Source organism: Coffea eugenioides, chromosome 3, assembly GCF_003713205.1.
Source record: "Coffea eugenioides isolate CCC68of chromosome 3, Ceug_1.0, whole genome shotgun sequence".
Taxonomy (NCBI): Eukaryota; Viridiplantae; Streptophyta; class Magnoliopsida; order Gentianales; family Rubiaceae; genus Coffea; species Coffea eugenioides.
Genome location: NC_040037.1, coordinates 18,913,119 through 18,929,641, shown reverse-complemented (window position 1 = coordinate 18,929,641; position 16,523 = coordinate 18,913,119).

Below are 16,523 nucleotides of genomic sequence, written 5' to 3'. Positions count from 1 at the left end.
CCTTTCTTTTATTTCTTTTTCTCTTTCTTCTCTCTTTCATCCTTCCCAATAGAAATTCCATTTCAACGAAAATTTTTGTTTTGAGTTTGTAATTACATATTTCTGGGTAAAGGTTTAAAATGATTTTTTATATGGTGCCACGTGTCACAAATTTCAATTGATGATTATTAATCAGGTCACAATTCCATCTTAAGATATTTTCTTGGGAATAAAATGAGAAACTAGAAAGGAAAGAGGAAAATCCAAAATTAAAAGAATTGAAAGGCTAAAAAAATTGTATTTTAGGAAAGTGATTTGAATATTTTTTTAATCATTTAAGGAGAAGATAGATCTCTGCAATTCCTCTTTTTTAATTTAATCATTAAGGTGAAAATTTTTGTGGGAAAAAGGAAGAATTAAATAAAGAAGAAAGAGAAAAAGAAATAAAAGAAAAGAAAACAAGGTAAATGAAAAGTCAAAATAATGCAAGGGCAATTTTGTCCTAAAGGGGGTTAAGTGAGCAAAATTAAAGGTTAGGGGTAAACTGAGAAATGGGGTATTCTTTAAGGGGATAAAATGTGATTAACCCTTTGGATTAAAGTGTCAAAATGACAAAAATAATCCTTTGTAACGGAACCAATTAAAATATTGAAATTACCCTTGTTTAAAAAGTAAATTGGCTGAAGTGACCAATATATATAAACTTAATATGCATGATACTCTAATCCCATATGATTTTATGTTTTGCCATATAACTCTCTTATAGTTTAATACTTTACCATATAACCCCCTTATAGTTTAATACTTTACTATATAACCCCTTATAGTTTTCAAAATATATACATAACTCTCCTGTAGTTAATAAATAATTTTCAATTTTATATAAGAGTACTTTTGACATTTTAATTGATTCCATTATAAAATGCAAATTCCATCATTTTAATACTTTAATCCAAACCATAAGAGAGTTATTATAGTTTTTGAAATCATAAAAGGATTGTGTGACAAAGTGCTAAATCACAGAAGGGTAAAGTGTATTTTGCCCAAAAATTTGACATGTAGAATGGATTGTAGAAATTAAATTAAGAAAAAAAAAGATGTAGAACTTTCTAATTATAATTGGATTTCTTAAATATTGGGGCAAATTACATTTTACTCCCCTGTGATTTAGTGCTTTTTTACATAATCCCCCTATGGATTCAAAATCTATACATAACCCCCTCATAATTTAGACTAAAGTGTCAAAGTAACAGAAATAGTCGTTCATAACGAAACTTTTAAAAATGTCGAAATTATCCTTATAAATACATGACACACTAACCCTGTATAGTTTTTAGGGTAAATTCCATTTTACCCCCCTGTAATTTAGCGTTTTTTTACATAACCCCCCTATGGTTTCAAAAGCTATACATAACCCCCTCATGGTTTGAATTAAAGTGTCAAAATAACGGAAATAGTCACTTGTAACGGAACTTCTAAAAATGTCGAAATTACCCTTATAAATACACGACACATTAACCCCATATGATTTTTATATTTTACCATATAACCCCCTTATGGTTTAATAATTTACCATATAACCCCCTTATGATTTTCAAAATATACACATAACCCCCCATGGTTAATACATAAATTTCAACTTTACATAAGGGTAATTTTGACATTTTAGGTGACACCGTTATGAATGATCATTTCCGTCACTTTGACACTTTAATCCAAACCATAAGGGGGTTATGTATAGCTTTTGAAATCATAGGGGGGTTATGTAAAAAAACGCTAAACTACAGGGGGGTAAAGTGGAATTTGCCCTAGTTTTTATGTTTTACCATATAAGCTCTTTATGGTTTAATATTTTAACATATAACCCCCTTATGGTTTTCAAAATATACACATAACCCCTCTTAGTTAATAAGTAATTTTCAACTTTACATAAGAGTATTTTTGATATTTTAGGTAACTCCATTATGAATGATAATTTCCGTCACTTTGACACTTTAATTCAAATTTCAAATCATAAGGGGGTTATATATAGCTTTTGAAACCATAGGGGAGTTTTGCAAAAAACACTAAACCACAGGGGCTAAATTGGAGTTTGCCCTAAATATTATTTTAAACTACCGAATGGACAGTGTAAAAAATGAAAAAGTTTTTCTGAGAGAACGCTGTCATATTAGAAGTAAGACGAAGGAAATCAAGACCGACATAATTTCTCTAAGGCCTCAAATATTTAAAAGGCTTCTAGTGGATCCCCAACTTAAAAAATTGAATTCCACAATCAATATGAGATGAACCTATGTTTTCATGAACTAAAGTTGGCCTTGAGTCTTCTAGAACTGTTAATTACCGTGCACCATTGTGCTCTGAGGTGCTCTCCGGCTATTGAAACAATACAAGTTGAATATAATTTATAATAAGATCGAGATTCTACATATGATCATTTCAGGCAGCAGGTTGGAAACGTAACATCATAAGATTCTACTAAATATTGTAAATTGCAAATGTTACTTTTCAATTATTAGTTTACCTAATTTTATTGAATACATGCACATTTAATTAAAAAAACATGATCTTAACACTAGTATAGTGATTATTGACATGGTTAGTGCACATTTGAAGGCTCGTGTTAGCTTCTCAGAGGCCATATTTAAGTTCTATGGGAGAACAAAACCCTATTTCTTAACTTTCCTACATTACAATTTCATGAATTTTACTGAAGATATAAACTGAATAATGATCCATTGCCACCACCAAGTTACTAAGTGGCATAAAACACGCTTCAACTACTCTGTTCCAAAATTACCTTCTGTCTCGTATTTATACAGTTATCACTTGTATTGATGCATTGATAGGTCAAATAAATTGATAACTGACTAAGTCAACAAGTCAAAGATTTGTTTGAATTATCAATGCATCAATACATGTAGCAACTATAAACATGAAACAGAACAAACGGAACAAAAGGCAATTTTAGGACAGAGGATTTAAAGTGCATAAAACAATACAAAATGTTTTCCTTTTCCAACAAATCAAACTTAAGTTCTCATTGCATGATCAGATTTGATGCTAATAGTCTAATAGTAGACTAATAGCTTTTAGAAAAAACAATCAATTACCAAACCACAAGATGTTAAATACATTCCATCTGCAGCTATTTACTAAATTATTCCTCATGGCTGTAGTAAAGTTGAACACAAACAGGTAAGGAAATGCTTAAAATGTGGGCTGCACCACTTGCATGTTGCAAGTCAAATTTTGTACAATTCTGAGTAAAAAATTTTGTACAGTCCTGCAAATATTTTACGATTTCAAGCATGAACCAAATCCAATTTTATCATTAAAGCAATTCTAGTGCCGACCCGGAATGATAGCTCCATTCCCAATAATAGGAACGTAGAATCGTACGATCCAAATCGCAATTTTAATAACACTAAACTCAAGTCGAGTTTTGAAACTTATAATTCAGAGAGATGAAGGGCCCAAAAATGCAAGTACTTGTTCCAAATTTTCCATACAAAAGACTAAGTTAACAACTCAATGTCAAATAACTCTTCCCTTTTTAGGTCTATGACAAAGTCAATTGAACAGGCAAATGAAGAATAAGAGGAGAGCAAATGGCACATGTGGGAGCCGGCACAAAGAAGTTGCAGAGTAGAAGTCGCCTAAGATCATTCCCCCGGTCCCTGTTGGGCCAAAACACAGCAGTGTTTTGAACCAAGTTTCAAAAATATTGGACTCCAGTCCTTATATTAACTTCTTTAGCTTCATCTTACAATCCCAAAAGGCCGAAACTATGAGGCTCGAACCCAAATTATATAATTCAAAATTCAAATATATTGAACAGATGAGCTGCTGGACGGAGATTGAATATTAGAAAGAGACCATACTTTTTTCCTCAGGTAGTTTGAAATCACAATTGCATGAAATTTTTTTTTTTTGGTGGTTCATATGATTATGTACACAACATTTCCAACCTTTCGCAATAGCAAACGTACGAATCAAATCACTATGAGATTTTTAAAATTAGAAGAAAAAAAAAAGCACACTAGTAATTATACCATAAATTAAGTAATGACATGAATTTATTTGGAGAGAGTAAAATAACAAGATTAAAGGCATTGTAAGTCTGTGTTACCAAGTTTAATCATTAATTGTATTCTAATACAACTAGCTTTTTTTTTTTTTTTTTTAAATCCCGTACACGGATTGGAATGTCAACTAGCTATCTGATTAACCGTCCAACTAATACTGTTCTTGTATCCCTATCTATATATGTTAAGTAATTTCAACCCCAATAAAAGAAGAACTCATGCAGCTTCTCGAGGACTCACTCATTTTTTTTTATAGATAACTGGGAAATTTTATTAAGAGGTCTGAATCTCAATCATTAGGGAGTAATAAGCAAAAATATTTCAAATAATATTTCGTTTACATCATAAATACATTTTCCAACTCACCTTTTGATATTCCCAATTACCTTTTTATCTCGCATACATCACATCACAAAAAGTGTTACAGTAATTATTTCAAATAATACTCTATCCAAACAAATCCAAATTTGACTTTACCTTGCAATTGTAATTTTCAAAATTAGTGTGTTTATGATGCTACTAAAATCCTCAAGATATTGATAACATAAAATTATAAAGAATGAATCACAAATTCGGCTTCATGGAAAGGATCACGGTAGTGGGTAGGAAGTGATGGAACTAGCAACACAACATTCACTTAATTATGGTCAATAAAAGAAAATTCGTAAGTCAAAGATGATTTGCCTTTTGCTTCAAAACTTTGGATTTCTTTGCGTAGTTGACTATAAATTCAGCATTTGGGACCCTTGAAGTCCAAATCATAGATCTTTCCGGCAGATTTGGCATCCTCATTCGACAAAAAAGAAGTTAAAGTTTCATTAAGTACTAAAAAGACATGGGCCGAAGTCCAACGCTTAGGTGAGAAATATGCATATGTATGTAAGGACATATCTATGAACTTGTTAGGATTTTACATAAAGTCTTGAATGTTTAACCCAAAAAACAAAAAAGAGGAAAAACGAAAAACACGAGTACAAGAAAAAAAGAGAGTGAAATATTTGACCAAAATAGTATCTAGGTAGTATCTTTCTACGAGTACAAGAAAAAAAGAGAGCGAAATATTTGACCAAAACAGTATCTAGGTAACATCTTTCTCCCAGTAATCAAAGAAAGACTCTTAAAATTTTTTCCGCTGTTAGATTTAGGATTTGAATCTATATCTAATAGTTAGGGGTAGAAAAAGCCTAGGGAAGAGTGAGGGGGAAAAAATGTAACATCTTTCAACTCTTTATCTATTATGATGAACTTAACCAAATCTTGAGCAAGTCAAAATCATTAACAAAGTGAAAATGACCTGTGACTGAAAAAGAAATCGGAAATATATCAAATGCGATCTAGAAGAAATTGCTCGGGGTAGTGGGTTCTAAGTTTAGGCCTAGTAGCAGCTGCCCTGTTTGGGGGTTCAGTCCCACATCGGGGTTGTTAGGGGGATTGGGGTAGTATATTAGTTCCCTGTGAGACCTCAAAAGTTACCGGCTTTTGGGGTTCTCACGGGATTCGGGTTAGTTTATTACCACAAAAGTCTTAACTTGCTTGGTAAAAAAGACCAAACCTTGCTCGGGGTAGTGGGTTCTAAGTTTAGGCCTAGTAGCAGCTGCCCTGTTTGGGGGTTCAGTCCCACATCGGGGTTGTTAGGGGGATTGGGGTAGTATATTAGTTCCCTGTGAGACCTCAAAAGTTACCAGCTTTTGGGGTTCTCACGGGATTCGGGTTAGTTTATTACCACAAAAGTCTTAACTTGCTTGGTAAAAAAAAAAAAAAAAAAAATCTAGAAGAAATTCGGGCTTGTTTGGATATTATTTGTTAAAAAAAAAATTCATTGCATCACAAATATGTTTTCCAATCTTTTTTATCTTCTCAAATATCTATTAATTTTACATATATTATAACACGAAAAGTGATTTAATATTTTTCAAATAATCTCTTATCCTATTATATAGACACACTATGTTTCATCCAAGTTCTGATGATATAAGATCAATCACTTTGTTTTGCAATTTAGAAAGACCTTACAAATCACTCTTAATGCAGTTAATAATTTCCAAAGAAGACAATGATCATCTGATTATCGTGAAGAATTGAGTATAAGGTTCTGATCTGATTCTGAAAACTTTATAACCTTGTTACAATTCACAAGATGCAAAATCTCCAAAAGTATAACATCCATGCACTTCAACGAAAAATTTTGCTTGCATAGATGCTAATCTACTACGTCTATACAAGTAAGAAACCTGTTTATGCTATGCAAGGAATTTAAGAGAAGAGACACTAACTAGTTTCAATGAGTGAAAAAACAGCAAACAAAGCTAAAAGAATTTCCTGATTTTCAATCTGTTGATATTTTTCGGCCCACATCAACAGCAATTTATAGGTTTGAGCAGCATATGTATCTAATCTAACTATTATATAAGAACCAGTTGGTTCTTGCGGTAGCTACTCCTGCCGCTGCCACGTGGTACGCTAATACGAGCTTCAATGTTTTGTTTGCCTTCAAATCGCGATGCAAGTTGAATTCCTCTCCATTATATTTAATTCAATTTTGGCCCATATGAATTTTTTGGATCATGGACTGTAATGACAATGACTTCGGTTATGGGCTGCAAAGCAATGTTTTGAAAATCGGATCGGACAGGCCGATTCGACCGATTGAATCACGAACCGGCCATAGCACCGGTCCGATTCTATGTTAGGGTTGATCATGCTAGAAAATCGGTCAAAAACCGGTCCAACTGTGAAACCGTCGAAACCGGTTTTTTCCGGTTTTCGAGTTTTCCTCTTTTTTTTTTTATTATTTACGTTTTGCAAAATGTAGCTTTCAAGATTCGAACTCATAACCTTTGTAATAGAAGACCAATATAGTAACCGTTGCACTATCACATCTTATTAATTTTTTTTACAACTTATTTTTATAAAACAAACACTCATATTTCTTTTTTCTATTTTTCTTTCAAAATCTCATCCTCTCATGTCTCTTTCTTTTTAATCTTCAACTCTCTCTCTCTCTCTCTCTCTCCTCTTCTCTTTTGTCACTCCCTTTTTAATCAAATATCTTTATTTTTAATTTATTGATGTTTTCTTACATCTTTTAATTTTATTTTTGTCCATTAAATTAAAAAAGTTAAAAAAGAATTATTTTTTTAACCCAAATTATTTAATGCCACAACCACTTACTTTTATCTCATTTTTTGTTTCTTATCATGTTTGCATTTCTATTTTCGATTCTCTTGACTTCTTTCGAACTCCAAACTTTCTTTTTAAATTGCAATCTCTAAATCCCAAAACGTAAATTAAAATTTAAGTTCACAATGTCTAAATTCTCATAGACGTGAATTTTGTATAATTTCAAAATATTGTGATATTTTTGGGTTGGATTTAAGATTTTTTGGTAGATATAATTGAAATTGAGATGAAATTTATTTGTTTTAACTTATAATTCAAAAATAAATAATTTATTTTTAAAAATCCAAGTTATTCAAAAATAGTAAACTTTTCATCATGTAAAGTATTAAATTAGTCCATTACATGTCTTATTTTGTGCATATATATATTTATATAAATTATTTTTAAAAAAATTCATTGAACCAAGGTTGAACCGGTCCGACCGATTGAACCTCGACCCTTTCACTTCACCGGTTCAATTAACGGTCCAATTTTTAAAACATTGCTGCAAAGTTCCTCATATAGGCTGGCCATCATATGAGTGTAGCATTGTGAGAATTTGCGCTTTAATTTTTTCTTTTAAACTTTCCTATTGTTTGGGATTTAGAGAAAAAGAAAAAACACATGGAAATTATAGTTTTATAATCACAAAAGAGATCCTATATGAAAGCTAATTTATTTCCTGCTATCATAGATATATATATATATATATGCAAAAACAATAGCAAGAAATGTAAAGATTTTCTTCACCAGCTTATAAAAAACTTTATCTCCAAGCAAATTTATATATTACTCACAATTTTAATAATTCTACAATTAGCCATCTATATATAGGTACAGAAGAAAAAATAATAAAAAAATCATTTTGATGACTTTATCTTTTTCTTCATGTAACTAAATTAATCTATTAAAAATATAATCTTCTGATTATTTCATTTCTTCACAATACAATCCCATAGTGCAACCTCATAAAACAAAAAGGAATATATTATTCCAACTTAACAGAAAAAAAATTTATCGTCTCATTGAATAATTTATACTATAAAAATCATATAGCTTACAATCAATAAGTACTTCTTCAAAGATTAATAAAAATAGCTACATTTTTTAAACAACCATGCACATTTTTCCTTTTGACTACTAAAAACTAACAAAAAATAGAATACTTATGAAAAGATATACACATTGTTCTTTTTACTTTTAAACATGACTACATTATTAACTCCAAAATTATAAAACCATTTATACACTAAATGTAAAAGTAAAAGGCACAAACAATTCATTATATTTTTCCAAAAATATGATTGCAATAAAATGCTTTCATGTGAGCATTGGCGGTGCATAGCACGGCCAATCTCAGTTTGTATGGATAGGTCACTAATAATGCATTGTTTTGTTGGTCTTGACTTATAGTCAAGCTACTCGTACTCCAACTTCCTCTCAAATAAGATCAATTCAACAAATTATTTTCATCAGGTTCTTCTATAATATCTTTTGGATTTGTTTGTTCTATATTTGGCAGATAATAATAGCTTAAAAAAAAACATGATCTTAACACTAGTATAGTGATTATTGACATGGTTAGTGCACATTTCAAGGCTCATGTTAGCTTCTCAGAGGCCATATTTAAGTTCTATGGGAGAACAAAACCCTATTTCTTAACTTTCCTACATTACAATTTCATGAATTTTACTGAAGATATAAACTGAATAATGATCCATTGCCACCACCAAGTTACTAAGTGGCATAAAACACGCTTCAACTACTCTGTTCCAAAATTACCTTCTGTCTCGTATTTATACAGTTATCACTTGTATTGATGCATTGATAGGTCAAATAAATTGATAACTGACTAAGTCAACAAGTCAAAGATTTGTTTGAATTATCAATGCATCAATACATGTAGCAACTATAAACATGAAACAGAACAAACGGAACAAAAGGCAATTTTAGGACAGAGGATTTAAAGTGCATAAAACAATACAAAATGTTTTCCTTTTCCAACAAATCAAACTTAAGTTCTCATTGCATGATCAGATTTGATGCTAATAGTCTAATAGTAGACTAATAGCTTTTAGAAAAAACAATCAATTACCAAACCACAAGATGTTAAATACATTCCATCTGCAGCTATTTACTAAATTATTCCTCATGGCTGTAGTAAAGTTGAACACAAACAGGTAAGGAAATGCTTAAAATGTGGGCTGCACCACTTGCATGTTGCAAGTCAAATTTTGTACAATTCTGAGTAAAAAATTTTGTACAGTCCTGCAAATATTTTACGATTTCAAGCATGAACCAAATCCAATTTTATCATTAAAGCAATTCTAGTGCCGACCCGGAATGATAGCTCCATTCCCAATAATAGGAACGTAGAATCGTACGATCCAAATCGCAATTTTAATAACACTAAACTCAAGTCGAGTTTTGAAACTTATAATTCAGAGAGATGAAGGGCCCAAAAATGCAAGTACTTGTTCCAAATTTTCCATACAAAAGACTAAGTTAACAACTCAATGTCAAATAACTCTTCCCTTTTTAGGTCTATGACAAAGTCAATTGAACAGGCAAATGAAGAATAAGAGGAGAGCAAATGGCACATGTGGGAGCCGGCACAAAGAAGTTGCAGAGTAGAAGTCGCCTAAGATCATTCCCCCGGTCCCTGTTGGGCCAAAACACAGCAGTGTTTTGAACCAAGTTTCAAAAATATTGGACTCCAGTCCTTATATTAACTTCTTTAGCTTCATCTTACAATCCCAAAAGGCCGAAACTATGAGGCTCGAACCCAAATTATATAATTCAAAATTCAAATATATTGAACAGATGAGCTGCTGGACGGAGATTGAATATTAGAAAGAGACCATACTTTTTTCCTCAGGTAGTTTGAAATCACAATTGCATGAAATTTTTTTTTTTTGGTGGTTCATATGATTATGTACACAACATTTCCAACCTTTCGCAATAGCAAACGTACGAATCAAATCACTATGAGATTTTTAAAATTAGAAGAAAAAAAAAAGCACACTAGTAATTATACCATAAATTAAGTAATGACATGAATTTATTTGGAGAGAGTAAAATAACAAGATTAAAGGCATTGTAAGTCTGTGTTACCAAGTTTAATCATTAATTGTATTCTAATACAACTAGCTTTTTTTTTTTTTTTTTTAAATCCCGTACACGGATTGGAATGTCAACTAGCTATCTGATTAACCGTCCAACTAATACTGTTCTTGTATCCCTATCTATATATGTTAAGTAATTTCAACCCCAATAAAAGAAGAACTCATGCAGCTTCTCGAGGACTCACTCATTTTTTTTTATAGATAACTGGGAAATTTTATTAAGAGGTCTGAATCTCAATCATTAGGGAGTAATAAGCAAAAATATTTCAAATAATATTTCGTTTACATCATAAATACATTTTCCAACTCACCTTTTGATATTCCCAATTACCTTTTTATCTCGCATACATCACATCACAAAAAGTGTTACAGTAATTATTTCAAATAATACTCTATCCAAACAAATCCAAATTTGACTTTACCTTGCAATTGTAATTTTCAAAATTAGTGTGTTTATGATGCTACTAAAATCCTCAAGATATTGATAACATAAAATTATAAAGAATGAATCACAAATTCGGCTTCATGGAAAGGATCACGGTAGTGGGTAGGAAGTGATGGAACTAGCAACACAACATTCACTTAATTATGGTCAATAAAAGAAAATTCGTAAGTCAAAGATGATTTGCCTTTTGCTTCAAAACTTTGGATTTCTTTGCGTAGTTGACTATAAATTCAGCATTTGGGACCCTTGAAGTCCAAATCATAGATCTTTCCGGCAGATTTGGCATCCTCATTCGACAAAAAAGAAGTTAAAGTTTCATTAAGTACTAAAAAGACATGGGCCGAAGTCCAACGCTTAGGTGAGAAATATGCATATGTATGTAAGGACATATCTATGAACTTGTTAGGATTTTACATAAAGTCTTGAATGTTTAACCCAAAAAACAAAAAAGAGGAAAAACGAAAAACACGAGTACAAGAAAAAAAGAGAGTGAAATATTTGACCAAAATAGTATCTAGGTAGTATCTTTCTACGAGTACAAGAAAAAAAGAGAGCGAAATATTTGACCAAAACAGTATCTAGGTAACATCTTTCTCCCAGTAATCAAAGAAAGACTCTTAAAATTTTTTCCGCTGTTAGATTTAGGATTTGAATCTATATCTAATAGTTAGGGGTAGAAAAAGCCTAGGGAAGAGTGAGGGGGAAAAAATGTAACATCTTTCAACTCTTTATCTATTACGATGAACTTAACCAAATCTTGAGCAAGTCAAAATCATTAACAAAGTGAAAATGACCGGTGACTAAAAAAGAAATCGGAAATATATCAAATGCCATCTAGAAGAAATTCGGGCTTGTTTCGATATTATTTGTTAAAAAAATTCATTGCATCACAAATATGTTTTCCAATCTTTTTTTATCTTCTCAAATATCCATTAATTTTACATACATTATATCACAAAAAGTGCTTTAATATTTTTTTTCAAATAATCTCTTATCCTATTATATAGACACACTATGTTTCATCCAAGTTCTGATGATATAAGATCAATCACTTTGTTTTGCAATTTAGAAAGACCTTACAAATCACTCTTAATGAAGTTAATAATTTCCAAAGAAGACAATGATCTGATTATCGTGAAGAATTGAGTATAAGGTTCTGATCTGATTCTGAAAACTTTATAACCTTGTTACAATTCACAAGATGCAAAATCTCCAAAAGTATAACATCCATGCACTTCAACGAAAAATTTTGCTTGCATAGATGCTAATCTACTACGTCTATACAAGTAATAAACCTGTTTATGCTATGCAAGGAATTTAAGAGAAGAGACGCTAACAAGTTTCAATGAGTGAAAAAACAGCAAAGAAAGCTAAAAGAATTTCCTGATTTTCAATCTGCTGATATTTTTCGGCCCACATCAACCGCAATTTATAGGTTTGAGCAGCATATGTATCTAATCTAATCTAACTATTATATAAGAACCAGTTGGTTCTTACGGTAGCTACTCCTGGGGCTGCCACGTGGTACGCTAAAACGAGAGCTTCAGTGTTTTGTTTGCCTTCAAATCGCTATGCAAGTTGAATTCCTCTCCATTATATTTAATTCAATTTTGGCCCATATGAATTTTTTGGATCATGGACTGTAATGACAATGACTTCGGCTATGGGCAGGAAAGTTTCTAAAATGGGCTGGCCATCATATGAGTGTGGCATTGTGAGAATTTGTGCTTTAGTTTTTTCTTTTAAACTTTCCTATTGTTTGGGATTTAGAGAAAAAAGAAAAAACACAGGGAAATTATAGTTTTATAATCACAAAAGAGATCCTATATGAAAGCTAATTTATTTCCTGCTATCATAGATATATATATATATATATATATATATAGATATGCAAAAACAATAGCAAGAAATGTAAAGATTTTCTTCACCAGCTTATAAAAAACTTTATCTCCAAGCAAATTTATATATTACTCACAATTTAATAATTCTACAATTACCCATCTATATATAGGTACAGAAGAAAAAACAATAAAAAACCATTTTGATGATTTTATCTTTTTCTTCATGTAACTACATTAATCTATTAAAAATATAATCTTCTGATTATTTCATTTCTTCACAATACAATCCAATAGTGCAACCTCATAAAACAAAAAGGAATATATTATTCCAACTTAACAGAAAAAAAAAATTATCGTCTCATTGAATAATTTATACTATAAAAATTATATAGCTTAACAATCAATAAGTACTTCTTCAAAGATTAATAAAAATAGTTACATTTTTTAAACAACCATGCACATTTTTCCTTTTGACTACTAAAAACTAACAAAAAATAGAATACTTATGAAAAGATATACACATTGTTCTTTTTACTTTTAAACATGACTACATTATCAACTCCAAAATTATAAAACCATTTATACGCTAAATGTAAAAGTAAAAAGGCACAAACAATTCATTATATTTTTCCAAAAATATGATCGCAATAAAATGCTTTCAGGTGAGCATTGGCTGTGCATAGCACGGCCAATCTCAATTTGTATGGATGGGTAACTAATAATGCATTGTTTTGTTGGTCTTGTGCACCTGAAAAATGGTTTACCAATGAATAATGGCTGAAAAACCAATTCAATTAATTTTGACGTGCTAGGCCCAAGAACAGATTGAATCATTGGACCATGACAAAAACCCTAAGGCCGAGCCCAATAACTAGATAAGTTCAACTAGTCTCTAGACTCTTGAAGGACTAGACAAGATCAGTCTGCAAGTTTAAAATTCAGATCGGACCAGCTGAATTGCCAACCGGTCTTCTTATCGGTTTAGATGAGCCACTATATCTGTTAGGGGTAACAAGCCATTTTTTTCATTTTATTTTTCATAAACACTGAAAAACTGATCGGTTCAACCACCAACCTATTCAACCAAGACAGGTTTTAATAAATCCAATGATTTAATAAAACAAATACAAGTATGACTAGATTTTTTTTATTTTGGCAACTACTTTTTAATAAATGCAAGACCAAGTTTAAATGATTTTTAACTTAGTAATTAATCTTTGTCTCTCCACTTAATATACACATTTAATTACTTAATTTGACCAATTCTTTTTATCCTCTTCATTTTTCCATAAATTATGCAAATATATATATACATGTTTATGAAACTCAAATCATTCATTGACTCGGAAAAATTACTGGCTCAACGGTCACTGGTTCAACACTAGGCTGATCGTAATTAGATGTGATGTCATAAATATATTTTACATTAATTTATAAGCATTACTTGTCTAAATTGAAGTACTTATAGAGCCTTTTCTTAAAAAAAAATACTTGTAGGCCCTTTGCCAACCAAATAAGTGATATTTTAAAGTTGTGTCAATTAAATCATTGAAACATAAGTCTAAAACTATTAATATTTAAGAGCAGTAATTTCTCATATGAATTAATTTTTTTAAAGCATTTTAACTTTTCTAAGATTATATATCATTGTCAAATAATGATAATATTGTACGAATAAAGGTGAATAATTTGTAGAAAGAATATAAGGACAAAGAGAAGAATTACTTTGATAAATGAAAAAAATTGTAAAATTCAAATACTTGGTATTTGGAAAGAAAATTGAATTATAGAAGAAAGAAGAGAGAAATAAAAACATAAATACAAATGTTTACATAATTCATGGGAAAATGGAGAGAATAAAGGGAATTAGTCAAATGAAGTAATTAAATGAGTATATTAAGCACAGAGACAAAGCGTTAGTTACTAAACTAAAGAATTCAAACTTGGTCTTGCATTTTGTAAGAAATAGTTGGCCAAAGATAAAAAAATGTAGTCATAATTGCATTTGCTTTGTCAAACAAACCGATTGATTAAAACCCATCAGATTCAATGGATTGGAGTTTGAACCAGTTGGTAGTTCGGAATTTATGAAAGTAGGTCCTGATCGTGCTACCACCAAATTGACTGTCGGCCACGTACTGTGAAGTAGTTAGAGCAACCGAATGGAGATGGAGAAGGAGAATGGGGAACCGAATCCAAGTTGCGCGCTGAAGAAGGATGATGAGATCCGGCGGCGGACTATTAAGAAATTCAAAAGAATAGCATATGGTGAGCAGATTACTGTTCCTTGCCGCAACCCAGTGGAGGAAGAGCCGTATAAACTGAATTCGGGGTTCTAGAATTGTAGACCCTTTGTGGATACACTGCGATTTGGGGAAGGCAAAGGGAAATTCTGTGAGGGTTCAAATGATGAGAGGGATACTATAGAAGATCTAAAGGAAATGGAGATGAACCTGAAGCCCAGAATAAGCAAAGAAATTCAATTTTCCCAAGGCTTTATTCAGAAGAGACGGAAAGGAGAGAGAGCTGGAAGCCATGGAGGCAGAGCCTGATATTGAAGGTGTTGGGAAAGAAGATGGGGTTCAAAACCCTGGAGCAGAAAGTAGGGGAAATCTGGAAACTTCAACATGACTTTGAACTCACAGATCTGGAGAAAGGATACTTCATAGCGAGATTTAGAAATAAAGAGGACTACGATAGAGTGCTTGATGGGGGCCATGGATAATTCAAGGTCATTATGTGACTATCAGTAAATCGAGGCCAGAATTTCGAGCTTCCAATAACAAGATATTATCCACACTGGTCTAGATCCGGGTGCCAGGACTTCCAGTTGAATATTACACAGAGGATTTCTTGATGAAACTGGGGAATACACTGGGGAAAGCAGTGAAAATTGACTAGCAGACTGCGAAGAGAGTTTGCATAGAGGCTGATTTGGGTAAATCGTTGGTCCCCTTTGTTTGGGTCAATGATGAACTCCAGGCAATTAAGTACGAAGGGCTTCATCTGATTTGTTTCCATTGTGGAAGGTATGGGCATAGGGTGAATGATTGTCCTAATCATCATCATCAACATGAAAATGCAGCAGGGGAGGAAAAGGAGTTAGACAAGGGGGAGAGGCATAAAGAGATAGAAACTAATCCATTTGGCCCCTGGATGATTACGGATGCAAGGAAGAATAGAAGGCAGTTAGCGGGATATGTGGAGAGAATGGGAAGTTGGGCAGCAGCGACGAAGGTGAAGGGAAAGAGTAAGGAAGAAGGACAGAACGGTGGATCTAGAGGGGCGGACAAGGTAGGTAATGGACGGATGGGGGACCAAGGAAACCAATAGTGGATTAAGGTTGGAAATAGGAAGGAGGCTCAGGCTAATAAGGAACAAGAAAGCATCTTCAGATTTGGAAGGGGGGGGCTGATGAAGGAGGTCTCAGGCTCTAGATTTGAGGTCTTAAAGGAGGAGAAAGAGGACCAACTGCAAGTGGAGAGAGATATATGTGCTGTGCTAAAAGAGAAGATTAGTTCGATCCCTGGCCCTCACCAATTTGAGGTTGGATTTAATGGACAGAAGGGACCTGGACAGTCAAAGAATGGATTTGAGGTAGCAAAGAAAAATAATGGGGTCTTAGTCAAAATGCGGACAGGAGGCTTGAAGAAGAGTCGGGGTAGGACTCAGAGAGAATGCTCGAAGGTCCAGGAAAGGAAAAGTATGGACAAGATAGAGGATAGTGTATGTGTTTTCCGACGAGAGGACTAGCAGGAGGGAAATATACGAGATAGCCCTATTAAGATTATGAATGAGCAAGAGATTTCCTTAGTGAGGCAAAGTGTAGACGGAAAAAGCAAGGAATCATAGTTTATTCAATGGGGGAAGGTACAGAAGTTAGATG